This window comes from Rhinoderma darwinii, chromosome 12 (genome assembly GCF_050947455.1).
Source record: "Rhinoderma darwinii isolate aRhiDar2 chromosome 12, aRhiDar2.hap1, whole genome shotgun sequence".
NCBI lineage: Eukaryota > Metazoa > Chordata > Amphibia > Anura > Rhinodermatidae > Rhinoderma > Rhinoderma darwinii.
In genome coordinates, this window is record NC_134698.1 from 56647705 (window position 1) to 56661045 (window position 13341).

The 13341-nt window shown below is 45.9% G+C and overlaps 1 long non-coding RNA gene across 2 annotated transcripts in view; it reads left to right on the plus strand.

Moving 5' to 3' along the window:
• The window catches only part of LOC142664551 (uncharacterized), a 186220-nt gene that overhangs the window by 69813 nt on the left and 103066 nt on the right, over positions 1-13341 (plus strand). For both annotated transcript variants that reach the window (XR_012851314.1, XR_012851313.1), the window contains exon 8: positions 6537-6610. This is a non-coding gene — a long non-coding RNA (uncharacterized LOC142664551). The remainder of the gene's footprint in view (positions 1-6536; positions 6611-13341) is intronic.

Genomic DNA, 13341 nt, shown 5'->3' on the forward strand with positions numbered 1-13341 from the left:
CTCCTTGTTGGCTCCATGCATTTGGAGCAATGCTCTGTACTGTTGATGCAGGGATTATCGTACGATTTGGTTCTAGGTCTTCCCTGGTTGCAGTTGCATAATCCTACGTTTGACTGGAATACTGGGGAGCTAACCAAATGGGGTAATGAATGTTGTACGTCATGTTTTTCTGTTAATTCTATTTCTCCCCCTAAGGAGGCGAATACGCTACCCGAGTTTGTTCAGGACTTCGCTGATGTTTTCTCTAGGGAGGCCTCCGAACTGTTACCTCCTCATAGAGAATACGATTGCGCTATCGAATTGGTACCAGGAGCTAAGCTTCCTAAGGGTAGGATATTTAATCTTTCTTGTCCCGAACGTGAAGCTATGAGAGTGTATATCCAGGAATCCCTGGCCAAGGGTTACATTCGTCCCTCTTCTTCTCCGGTAGGTGCTGGCTTCTTCTTCGTGGGGAAGAAGGATGGTGGTCTTAGGCCATGCATTGACTACCGTAGCCTGAATAAGGTCACGGTAAGGAACCAGTATCCCCTTCCTTTGATTCCTGATCTCTTTAATCAGGTTCAGGGGGCCCAATGGTTTTCTAAATTGGATCTACGGGGGGCGTATAACCTTATTCGCATCAAAGAGGGGGATGAGTGGAAGACTGCGTTTAACACGCCCGAAGGCCATTTCGAATACCTCGTCATGCCCTTTGGGTTGTGTAATGCCCCTGCGGTCTTCCAGAATTTCATAAATGAGATTTTGAGAAATTACCTGGGGATTTTTCTGGTAGTGTACCTTGATGACATACTGGTGTTTTCCAAGGACTGGTCCTCCCACGTGGAGCATGTCAGGAAGGTGCTCCAGGTCCTTCGGGAAAATAAACTGTTTGCCAAAACCGAAAAATGTGTGTTTGGGGTACAGGAGATTCCATTTTTGGGTCAAATCCTCACTCCTCATGAATTCCGCATGGACCCCGCCAAGGTTCAGGCTGTGGCGGAATGGGTCCAACCTGCCTCCCTGAAGGCGTTACAGTGTTTTTTGGGGTTTGCTAATTATTACAGGAGATTTATTGCTAACTTCTCGGTCATCGCTAAGCCCCTTACGGACCTCACTCGCAAAGGTGCTGATCTCCTCCACTGGCCTCCTGAGGCTGTCCAGGCTTTTGAGGTCCTTAAGAAGTGCTTTGTCTCGGCCCCGGTGCTGGTTCAGCCCAACCAAATGGAGCCATTTATCGTGGAAGTTGACGCATCTGAGGTGGGAGTGGGGGCTGTCTTGTCCCAGGGTACCAGGTCCCTCACCCATCTCCGCCCCTGTGCCTACTTCTCCAGGAAGTTTTCGCCAACTGAAAGTAACTATGATATTGGCAACCGCGAACTCTTAGCCATTAAATGGGCATTTGAAGAGTGGCGCCACTTCCTGGAGGGGGCTAGGCACCAGGTAACGGTCCTTACCGACCACAAGAATCTGGTTTTCCTAGAATCTGCCCGGAGGCTAAACCCGAGACAAGCTCGATGGGCGTTATTTTTTACCAGATTCAATTTTTTGGTTACCTATAGGGCTGGGTCTAAAAATATTAAGGCTGATGCACTGTCGCGTAGCTTCATGGCCAGCCCTCCTTCGGAGGAAGATCCTGCTTGTATTTTGCCTCCAGGTATAATCATTTCCTCGATCGATTCTGATTTAGTCTCTGAAATTGCTGCTGATCAAGGTGCAGCTCCCGGGAACCTTCCTGAGAACAAGCTGTTTGTTCCCCTGCAATTCCGGCTAAGGGTACTTAGGGAAAATCATGACTCCGCACTATCTGGCCATCCAGTCATCCTGGGTACCAAACACCTCATTACCAGAAATTATTGGTGGCCTGGGTTGCCTAAAGACGTTAAGGCCTACGTCGCCGCTTGTGAGGTTTGTGCTAGGTCCAAGACTCCCAGGTCCCGACCAGCGGGCTTACTGCGTTCGTTGCCCATTCCCCAGAGACCTTGGACACATATCTCCATGGATTTTATCACCGATTTGCCTCCATCCCAAGGCAAGTCGGTGGTGTGGGTGGTGGTGGACCGCTTCAGTAAGATGTGCCACTTTGTGCCCCTCAAGAAACTACCCAACGCCAAAACGTTGGCTACCTTGTTTGTCAAACACATCCTGCGTCTCCATGGGGTCCCTGTCAATATTGTTTCGGACAGAGGGGTACAATTTGTTTCATTGTTTTGGAGAGCCTTCTGTATGAAGTTGGGCATTGATCTGTCCTTCTCCTCTGCCTTCCATCCTGAAACCAATGGCCAAACGGAGAGGACTAATCAGTCTCTAGAACAATACTTAAGGTGTTTTGTCTCTGACTGTCAATTTGATTGGGTCTCTTTCATTCCCCTCGCTGAATTTTCCCTTAATAACCGGGTCAGTAACTCGTCAGGGGTCTCTCCTTTTTTTTGTAATTTTGGGTTTAATCCACGGTTCTCCTCCGTTTCACCTGGTAGTTCCAACAATCCTGAGGTAGAGGTCGTTCATCGGGAACTGTGCACAGTCTGGGCCCAGGTTCAGAAAAACCTAGAGGTGTCCCAGAGCGTACAAAAAACTCAGGCTGATAAAAAACGTTCTGCTAACCCCCTGTTTATGGTCGGGGATCTGGTGTGGTTGTCGTCTAGGAACTTGCGTCTCAAGGTTCCGTCCAAGAAGTTTGCTCCCCGGTTTATTGGGCCGTATAAGGTCATTGAGGTCCTCAATCCTGTCTCCTTCCGGCTGGAGTTACCCCCGTCTTTTCGGATACACGACGTGTTTCATGCCTCCCTCCTCAAACGCTGCTCCCCGTCCTTGGCTCCCTCGAGGAGACCTCCTGTTCCCATCCTCACCCCGGAGGGGGTGGAATTCGAGGTGGCCAGGATTGTGGACAGCAAGATGGTCCAAGGCTCCCTCCAGTACCTGGTCCATTGGAGAGGATACGGGCCCGAGGAGAGGACTTGGGTACCCGCCCGGGATGTTCACGCTGGGGTATTGGTCAGGAGGTTCCACCTGCGTTTCCCCAGTAAGCCAGGTCCACTTAGAAAGGGTCCGGTGGCCCCTCATAAAAGGGGGGGTACTGTAAAGGATCTGCCAGGCACAGCGGGGTTAACTCCCAGAACTAATCAGTCAGCACCTGAGAATACATCCCTGAGACTGACTCCTGCTTCCACCATTCAGGCTGGCAGGCTTAGGAGTGGGAGAGCCTATCGTAACCTGGCCAGACTCAGCTAGCTCCCGCCCTCGGTCTATTTAAGCCTGCACTTCCTGTCCCTCGGTGCTTGTTATTGCTTTTGTTTCTTTCCTTGTGGTTCCTGGCCCAGCTACAGCTCCTGCTATTTTTGATCCTGCTCCATACCGACCCTGGCTTACCGACTACTCTTCTGCTTTTCGTTTTGTACCTCGCACACTCCTGGCTTGACTCGGCTCGTTCACCACTCTGGTTGCTCACGGTGTTGCCGTGGGCAACGGCCCCTTTTCCTTGCTTGTGTTCCTTGTATGTTTGTCGTGTTTGTCGTGCACTTACTGAGCGCAGGGACCGCCGCCCAGTTGTACCCCGTCGCCTAGGGCGGGTCGTTGCAAGTAGGCAGGGACAGAGTGGCGGGTAGATTAGGGCTCACTTGTCCGTCTCCCTACCCCCTGCCATTACACTGGCATTGGAACTTTGTGGCTGGCATGGAGCCATTGTGCTTGGCAAAGGAAGAAGTGAGGGCATTGTGGCTGACATGGAGGGTTTTGCGGCTGGCAAATTGGTAATTCAGGGCTTTTTAGCTGTCTTGGGGCATTGTGACTGCAATAGGGGAATTAAAGGTTTGCGTTTGTCATTGGGCATTGTGGCTGGCATAATTTATGTATGGGGTATCCTTTAATTATTGAAGTTGGCATGCAGGCATTATGGGTGCCACATGGGCTTTCTTGCTGGCATATGGGCACTGAGCGTATTTTTTCTGGCAAAAATTGTATTGTGGCTGTCATAGTCGCATTATTGCTGGTAAAATTGGATTGCAGGGCATTCTACCTGGCATTGGATGCATTGTGGTTGTCATGGCAGTATTGCAGTTCACAAAAGATAGGAGATAGAAAACACAGCGCCACATAGTGTAGATTACCCGGGCAACAGAGGTGCAAATACCAAATGTCCAAATTGGTGCTCACCTAGGGTATGTGGACGACAAACAGTTGAGAGAATGGTTGCTGCTGCTGCCAGGACTCTGCGCCGGTGTTCCAGGGAAAACCGCAGAAGGTGTGCTGATGATGCAAAAAAAAAAAGAGTCTCCAGGGGCGCTGCTGCATAGGTAGGTGGGTGGGTAAAAACCCGTTCCCAGCAGGACGCAGACAGGTCAAAAAACCGTTTTTTAACCTGTCTGCGTCCTGCTGGGAACGGGTTTTTACCCACCTACCTATGCAGCAGCGCCCCTGGAGACTCTTTTTTTCTGCATCATCAGCACAGTTCACAAAAGAGGAATTCAGGACATGGAGGAAATTTTGGCCTATATGGGGGCATTGTGGCTAGCATAGAGAGCAATGAGGGCATTGTGGTGGTTATCGAGGAATTGAAGTTAAAATTGAAGGCATTGTGTCTGGCATATGAAGAATTTAGGGATTATGGTTGTAATGGGAACATCGGTCTTCTTGGTGGAATTTTTGCTGGGATTAGAGACAGTTTGGCTGTTATTGTGACATTGGTGGGATCATGGGGCATTGTGACTGGGATTATGGATCTTGAAGGGTGTCGTGAGGGCATTGTGGCTAGTAAAAGGGCCATTGTCGGCATTGTGGCAGTTATTGCGAAAGTTTGGTGGAGATGATGGACATTATATGTGTCATAGGATAATTGTGGCTGTCGTGGGGGTATGGTAACTTAAAAAGGAGGCAATGTGGCTGGCATAAGGCATAGCGGCTCTTATAAGAACTTTGTAGCTGGCATGAGGGCATTGGCGATGGGATAAGGTACATGGTGGGTGTTATGTGGGCATTGTGGCTGGCCTGAAGAGCATTGTGTCTTTTTGGAGTATTGTAGCTGGCATTGGAGCCATTTAGGTATTGTGGATGTCATGGGTGCATAGTGGCTGTGATGAGGAGCAATGTAGCTGTCATAGGTCCATTTTGGCTGTCATTGAGGCATTGTGTCAAAACTTGTTAATTTAGGAGAGCAAAGAAGAAAAGAGATTTTACTTAAAGGGTTTTTGTTCTAGGAGGCACAAGTTAAGTGAGAAACAGTTACTTAAACATTTGAGTAAAAGTATGTTTTTAGTGTTAAAATTCCTGTCGAAAGTATTATCATTGAGTAAAGTAGGTGTGATATAAATAATTCATGCAGTTTTGAGAATACATTGATTTTGAGTTGGATATCCCTGGTCAGATGTGGTTTGGTTGAGGTGTTCCTAAGGGTATGTTCACACGCTTAACAAAAAACGTCTGAAAATACCGAGCTGATTTCAGAAAAGACAGCCTCTGATTTTGAGGCGTTTTTGAAGCTGAAAATGAAGTTTGGAGCTTCTTTTGAGGCTTTTTTTCAGACGTTTTTTGAGGCGTTTTTCATAGTGTTCAATGAAAATCAGCTCCAAAAAACGCCTGAAGAAGTGACATGCTACTTCTTTTTACGGAGCGTCTTTTTACGCTCCGTTTTTTGACAGCGAAGCGTAAAATAAAGGCTCATGGGAACAGAACATCGTAATTCCCATTGAAAGCAATGGGCAGATGTTTGTAGGCGTATTAGGGGCGTTTTTTCAGGCGTAATTCGAGGCGTAAAACGCCTGAATTAAGTCCGTAAATAGGGCGTGTGAACATACCCTAAATGTAAAAATGCCAATGTCTAATGACAATGACATTGCCAAGCCCAGTATATTTTGTTTCTCATTATGTTACACAATCTTACTGGTCATCAGCTGTGTTCATGAAAGTCTATTCTGAAATATGGTTCATTTTTGTAGTATTTGTGTTGGCATGGTTTCATTTTTTTGCTATGAGTGGCGCATTATAGATGTGTCCTTTTCTTTGCCTCTCTAGTCATTTGGCCAAAAGTTACAAGTCATTGTCCAGCTATTTTCACTACTAGTGATATCACTGTGTGTCATAACATGGCACATTTGAGGTCTTTATTGAATGTGTGATATTTTTCCTGATGGATGATATTCGCTTTACTGTGTACTCTCTAGGTCACATTTAGGCCCATGTTATAAATAAGTTGTAAATGGTCCACTGAATAGTGTGTAGAATGGTTTTCTGTTTTATACAGATGTGGAGGAGAGTGCTAATTCTTCTAGACATCTGATCTGTAATGTGATTGGTGACTAATTTTGGGGTTGTGATCAGTCAATTATATCCTACTTGTGGCTTCTGGTCAAGATGGGGTGGTCTGTGCATTCTCTTGGATAGAAAGGCTTGAAGTGGAATCTCCAGCTTTGCTCCTCAGAATGTATCCCAGAAAGGGTTTAAGTGCTCCTTAAAAAATGTTTGGGGTTTATTAGAAACAATGCACACTAACATCTCTTTACTGATCCAATACATTTATAGCATATACCAGGAACGTATTATCACCTCTCTTTCTTTCTTTTTTCTAGGTGTCTATTTGAAAGTGAAGAGAAGCAAGATATGGAATCCTCCAGTCAGCAGCAATAGAGGAATCAGAGGACTGGTAATTAATATTATTATTAATTACTGATAATTATCAGGCTAGATTCTAGCTCTGGACTTTCAGAGGTGTGGTAATACCTTCCTGGTATATAAGGATATATGTCTAGTAGTACATATATTGGCTATAGATATTTAAGGGCATTGTAAATGCCTTTGTGTTCTACACATGGGTGCACTGCATTTACATTCCAACATACACATGCATCACCGTCTCCCCTTTCCCATTAGGAAGGTTTTGCTGTCATGTGCGCATTGTGGCTGACATGGATGGCATTGTGGCCGGCATAGAGAGAAATGAGGGCATTGGGGATATCCTCGAGGAATTTATAATTGGCATTGAGGTCATTTTGGCTGGCATATGAGGCAATATGTGGCTGTTATGGGGGCATTATGATTGTCATGGAGGAATTGTGGGCATTGTGGCTACTACAGTGTACAATGAGGCATTGTAGTTGTCAGGGGGCAATTGGGCCATCAAGGGAAATAGTGGTTGTCATGGTTGTATTGAGTTTGGTTGGCCTTCTTCTGCTGCTATCTGAGGGATTGTAGTTCTCATGTAGGGGTAGACATAGGAGGCATTCAGGGTAATTTGACAGCTATGAAGGACATTGTGTCTTTCATGTGGACATTGTGACTATTATAGGGAGCATCAAGTGTATTATGGTTGTCCTCGGGGAATTGTTATTGGCATTGAAGGCATTGTTCTCGGCATATGACACATTCCGGGATTGTGGTGGTCAGCGGACATTGTGGTTTTCATGGAAAAATCGTGACTGGGTTTAGAGACAGGGCGGCTGTCTTGAGAGCATTGTGACTTTTTTGGAGTCGTGGGTTTTTTGCTGGCATTGTGACTGATAAAGTGGTCAATGAAGGCATTGTAGTTGTCATGAGGGCATTATAGCTGTCATGGGCCATTATGGTTGTCCTCAGAGGCATTGTGGTTGTTATGGTTGTATTGCTAATAGATAAAGGGGGAATTTTATTGGCATAGGGGCATTGAGAGAAGTGTGACTGGCATGGAAGACATTGTGGCTTTGATAGGGAGTTATGACTGGCAAAATCATTATAGATGGTATCGTTGCAGTCATGAGGGTTTTTTTGTGGCTATAATGGAGATATTGTGGCTGGCACGTGGGCATTGCTGCTGCCATGGGAGGCATTCTGGCTGGGATTGTGGACATTGTGGGTATCATTGAGGAATTGTAATTGGTTTAAAGGGCATTGTGACTAGCATATTAGGCATTTATTGATTATGGTTGTTATAGGGGCATTTTGGCTTTTATGGTGGCAATGTGGCTGAGATTAGAAACTGTGGCTGTCATGAGGGCAGTTTGACTCTCATGGATGCATTGTTGCTGACATAGAGAGCATTGAGGTATTTATTTGGGCATTGTTGCTGGTAAAATCGGCATGAGGGGATTGTAATTGTCATAGTCAAATACTACCTGTTGTAGGGGAATAATGGCTGTCGTGAGTGTCATGGGGCATTGTTATTGTTTTGTATAGGAGACATTGAGGGCATTGTGGCTGGCATGGAGGGCATTGGGGCTAGCATTAGGGTCATTGTGGTGTTAATGGGGGCATTGTGGCTTGCATAAGAGTCATAGAGGGCAGTGCGGTTGTCATAAGCCATTATGTCTGGGATAAGGGACATTATAGTTGTCATTGGGGCATTTTGACTGGGAAAAGGAACATTGTTGATTTCATAGTGTTATTGTGGCTAGCATGTGCCATCATGCTGGCGTGAAGGCTTTGTGATTGGCAAAGCCCCCATTGTGACTGGCATGGAGGGCTTTGTGTGAGGCAAGTGAGAGCTTTTTGGCTGTCATAGGGGCTTTAAATGTATGTGGTTGTCATTTAGCTATCGTGGTTGGCAAAGGGGAAGTGAAGGCATTGTGGCAGGCATGGAGGCAATATGTTTGGCATATGGGCCTTAAAGGTTTGTGGTTGTCATTGGGGCAATGGGGTTGGCATAAGGGCTATTTAGGGCATTGCTGCATAGATAAAGTACATTGTTCGCATTGTGGGTTACATAGAGCTTTGTGAATGTCATAGAGACATTGTAGTAGGCATATGGGTCATTCAGGGCATTGTGGCTGGAAATTCTGGTCACAGGGGCATTTTGACTGTCATAATAGACATTAAGCAAATTGTGTTATTCATTGGGGCATTGTAATTGGCATAAGGGGCATTGGCGGCATTGTCCCTGGGATAATGTACAATGTGGCTGGCATGCGAGAATTGTGACTGGGAGAAGGGATATAGCTGTTGTCATGTCGGCATTGTGGGTGGTTTGTAGGCTTTATTTTTGGAAAGTGGGCATTGAGTGCATTGTGGCTGACATGATGGTCATTGTAACTGGCATAATCCCATTGTGGTTGGCAAAAAAAGGAATGGAGAACCCTGTGGCTGGCATGAAGTTCATTGTGGCTGTAGTAAAGACATAGTGGCTGAGATAAAGGACATTGTGGCTGTCATGAAGGCATTTTGGCAGACATAAGGAATTTTGCGTATGTTATGGGAGCCTTTTCATGGGGCATTTTAGTTGTCATAGGGGCATTGAGGCTATTGTGGTTGTTATGGTTGTATTGTCGTCGGCTTAGGACATTGTGAGTAATGTGGCTGGCATAATTATGTTTTAAGGGCATTGTGGGTATGAGATATACTGTGGACATTGTAGATGTCATAAGGATATTTTGGCTTGGATATGGTTATTGGTGATTTCTTGTAAAATCATTGTCACTGTCAGGGTATTAGTGGCTGTCATGTGGCTTTGTGGTTGGTTGGCAATGTAGCTGGCATGGTGAATACTGTAGCTAACATTGGGGGCATTTTGGCTGGCATAAGGGACATAGCAGGTGTCATAAGGGCATTGTGACTGGCATGGAAAGCACTGTGGCCAGCATTGGGTTAATTGTGGCTAGCATTGTGGAGGTTATATGGATGGCATAAGAGGCATTGGTGGAATTTTGGCTGTCATGGCGGCAAATTGGCTGGGAAAAGCGACATAGCGGGTTTCATGGGAGCACTGTGGCAGGCATGTGCCATCAAGGCTGGCATGGGGGCTTTGTGACTGTCCTGTGGACATTGTGGTAGGCAAGTGAGTACATTGTGAGTACATTGTGTCATGGGGCATCTAGGCCATCAAGGGGCATTGTGGTTGTCATGGTTGTTTTCCGATTGGCCTATTGCTGTTGCCATGTAAAGCTTTGTAGTTGTCATGGGGGCATTGGAGGCACACAGGGTATTTTTACTGCTATAAAGGACATAGTGGCCTTCATGCAGACATTGTGGCTGGCATAGGGAGCATTGTGGCTGTCCTCAGAAAATTTTAATTGGCATTGGTGTCATTTTTGTTGGTATATGATGCATTCCAGGATTGTGGTTGTCAGGGGACATTGTGGCTTTCATGGGGACACCGTGACTGGGATTAGAGACAATGTGGCTGTCATGATGGCATTTTGACGTTTTTGGAGGCATTGTGGTGTTTATTTGTGCTTTGTGACTGGCAAAGTGGGCATTGTAGTTGTCATGAGGGTATTTTGGTTGTCATGGGGCAGGATGGTTGTACTGCAAATGGATAGTGGGGCATTGAGGGCAATGTGGCTGGCATAAGGGGCAATGTGGATGGCATGATGGACACTGTACATTGTATCCTTCACGGAGGCTTTTTTGCTGGGATGTGGGATATTGTTGATTTCATGGGTACATGGTGACTGTCACGGGGCATTGTGACTATGATTTTTTTGTGGCTGGCATGGTGGATATTGTGGCTATTGTGGCATTTTGGCTTGGATAAGGGACATAGCAGGTGTTATGAGAGCATTTTGGCTGGCGGGTGTCCTGGCTTGCATAGGGGACTAGTGTCTGTCATGTGGTTGGCAAAAGGGGAAGTGGCGGCAATGTGTCTGTCAAATTAGGACATTTTGGCTGGCGTAGGGGCCATTGAAGGGTTGTGGTTGTCATTGTGGCATTCGGCTGGCATAAGGGGCTTTGAGATAAAAATGGCTGGCATTGAGAACATTATGGCTGTCATGGGGAATTATTTTTGACAAAAGCAGAATTGAGGTTATAGTGGCTGGCATGGAGGGCATTTTAGCTATAATGGAGCTTTTCTGCCTTGGATAAGGCACATTGTGTGTGTCACTTGGGCATAGTGGCTCTTATGGGAACATTGTGGCGGGCACTTAGACATTATTTAAATTGGAGCCATTGTGGCTGCCATTGGGGCATTCCGACTAGGATAAGGCATATAGCGGTTATCATTATGGCATTGTGGCATTGTGGCTTGCATTATGTGCATTCTAGTTAGTATAGTTCTATTCTAAATTGCATTGGTCCATGATTGGCATTGTGACTTGCATGGGGGGCATTGTGTCTGTCATTTTTGCATTGTCAGTGGCAAAAGGTGAATTGAGGGCATTGTGGCTGGAGGGTTTTGTCTGGTATAAGGGACAATCTGGGGGTCATGGGGGCATAGTGGCTCTAAAGGGAGCATAGTGACTGGCACATGGGCATTGCTGCTGCCATGGGAGGCATTGTGGCTGGGATGTTTGACATTGTGGGCATCATGGTTATCATCGAGGAATTGGTATTGAGGGCATTTTGACTAGCATTTTAGGCATTTTGGATTGTGATTGTCATGGTGACATTTTGGCTTTCATGTTGGCAATGTGACTGTTATTAGAAACATTAGGGCTGGCATGGAGAGCATTGAGGTGTTTATTTGGGCATTGCGGCTGGTAAAATTAACAGTGAGGGAATTGTAGTTGTCATGGTCGTATTGTGGCTGTTGTAGAGGAATAGTGACCGTCATGAGAACAAAGTACCTAGCATCGAGCATGTAGCTGCCATGTGGGCATTGGCAGTAATTGTGAGTATCATAGGTAATTGTGATTGGTTAGTATATGAGACATTGAGGGCATTGTGGCTGGCATGAGGGCATTGTTGCTAGCATTGGGTTCATTGTGGTTTAAATGGTGGTATTGTGACTGGCCTAAGAGTCATTGAGGGCATTGTCGTTGTCATGGGGCATTGTGTCTGGGATAAGGGACATTGTGGATATTGTAGCCGTCATGGGGGCATTTTAGCTGGGATAACGGACATTGTTGATTTCATTTTTGTTTTTTTTAGGACTGTCATGGGGGTTTGTGATTAGTTGATATTAGACATTTAGGGCTTTGTGGCTGGCGTTGTTGATAGCTATGCGGTCATTGTGGTTGTCATGGAGGCATTGTGGCTGGCATTGGTTGCATCGTTGCAGGGATAAAGTACATTGTGGCTTTCATAGTTGCATTGTAGCTGGTATAAGGGCCATTGACGGCATTGTAGCTGTCATTGGGGCATTGGTTGCAATGTTACAGGGGGTAAAGAACATTGTGGCTTTCATAGTGGCATTTTAGCTGGCATAAGGGTTAATGACATCGTTGTGGATGTCATGACAGCATTTTGACTGGGAAATGGGACATAGCAGGTCTCATGGCATTTTGGATGACATGTGCAATCATGACTGGCACAGTGGCTGTGTGACTATCATGTGTACATTGTGTTTGGCAAAGGGGAAAGTGAGTACATTGTGTCTGGCATGGAGAACTTTGTTTTAGGCAAATTAGAGCATTTTGGCTGTCTTAGGGGCATTGAAGGTATGTGGTTGTCATTGGGTCGTTGTGGTTGGCATAGGGGGTATTGTCAGCAATGTTGTTGGAATAAAGTACATTGTGGCGGCAAAGGGGCATTGTGGCTAGGATAAGGCCTATTGAGGGCATTGTGGCTGTCATGGGGGCATTGTCACTGGAATAATAGACATAGAGGGTGTTATTGTGGCTTGCATTATTGCTGACATGGGGGCTTTGTGGTTGTCTTGGCTTTGTGGTTGGCAAAAAGGAAAGTGAGGGCATTGTGGCTGACATGGATGGCATTGGGTTTTGCAAAAGGGGATGTGAGTATATTTTGGCTGTCATGGAGGCAATATGGTTGGCATACGGGCATTGAATGTTTGTGATTGCCATTGGGGCAGTGCGGCAAGCATAAGGGACATTGTGGGTGTCATGAGGGCATTTTTGCGGAGATAAGAGATATTTCAGATATTGTGGCTGTCATGGGGGTTTATTGGCTTTCATAGAGATATTGTGGCTGGCATGATGACTTTTTTTAGCTGTCATAGGACAATGTAGTTGTCATAGGGTCTTTGAGGGCATTGTGGTTGCTATGGTTGTATTGCGGTTGGCTTAGGAAACATTGAAGGCAAATTGTCTGGCATAAGGGGCATTAATGATGGGATAAGGAACACTGTATACATTGTAGCTGTCATAGGTGCGTTTTGGTTGGGTTTTGGGATATTAGTGATTTCATGGGGGCATTCTGGCTGTCAAGGGGCATTGTGGTTGTCATAGTTGTATTGAGCTTGGCCTTTTGCTTCTGTCATGTGAAGCATTGTAGTTGTCATGGGAGCATTGGGGTACACTCGTTCTCGAGGAATTGTAATTGATTGTCATTGTTTCTGGCATATAATTTATTCAGGAACTGGGGTTGTCAAGGGGACATTGGGGCCTTCATGGGGACATAGTAACTAATTATAGACATTGTGGTTGTCATGAGAGCATTGTGACTTTTGTAGATATTGTGGTATTAAAGTGGGCATTGTGATTGAGAAAGTGGGCATTGTAGTTGTCATGAGAGCATTTTGGTTGTCTTGGGGCATTGTGGTTGTCAGAAGGGGCATTAAGGGCATTG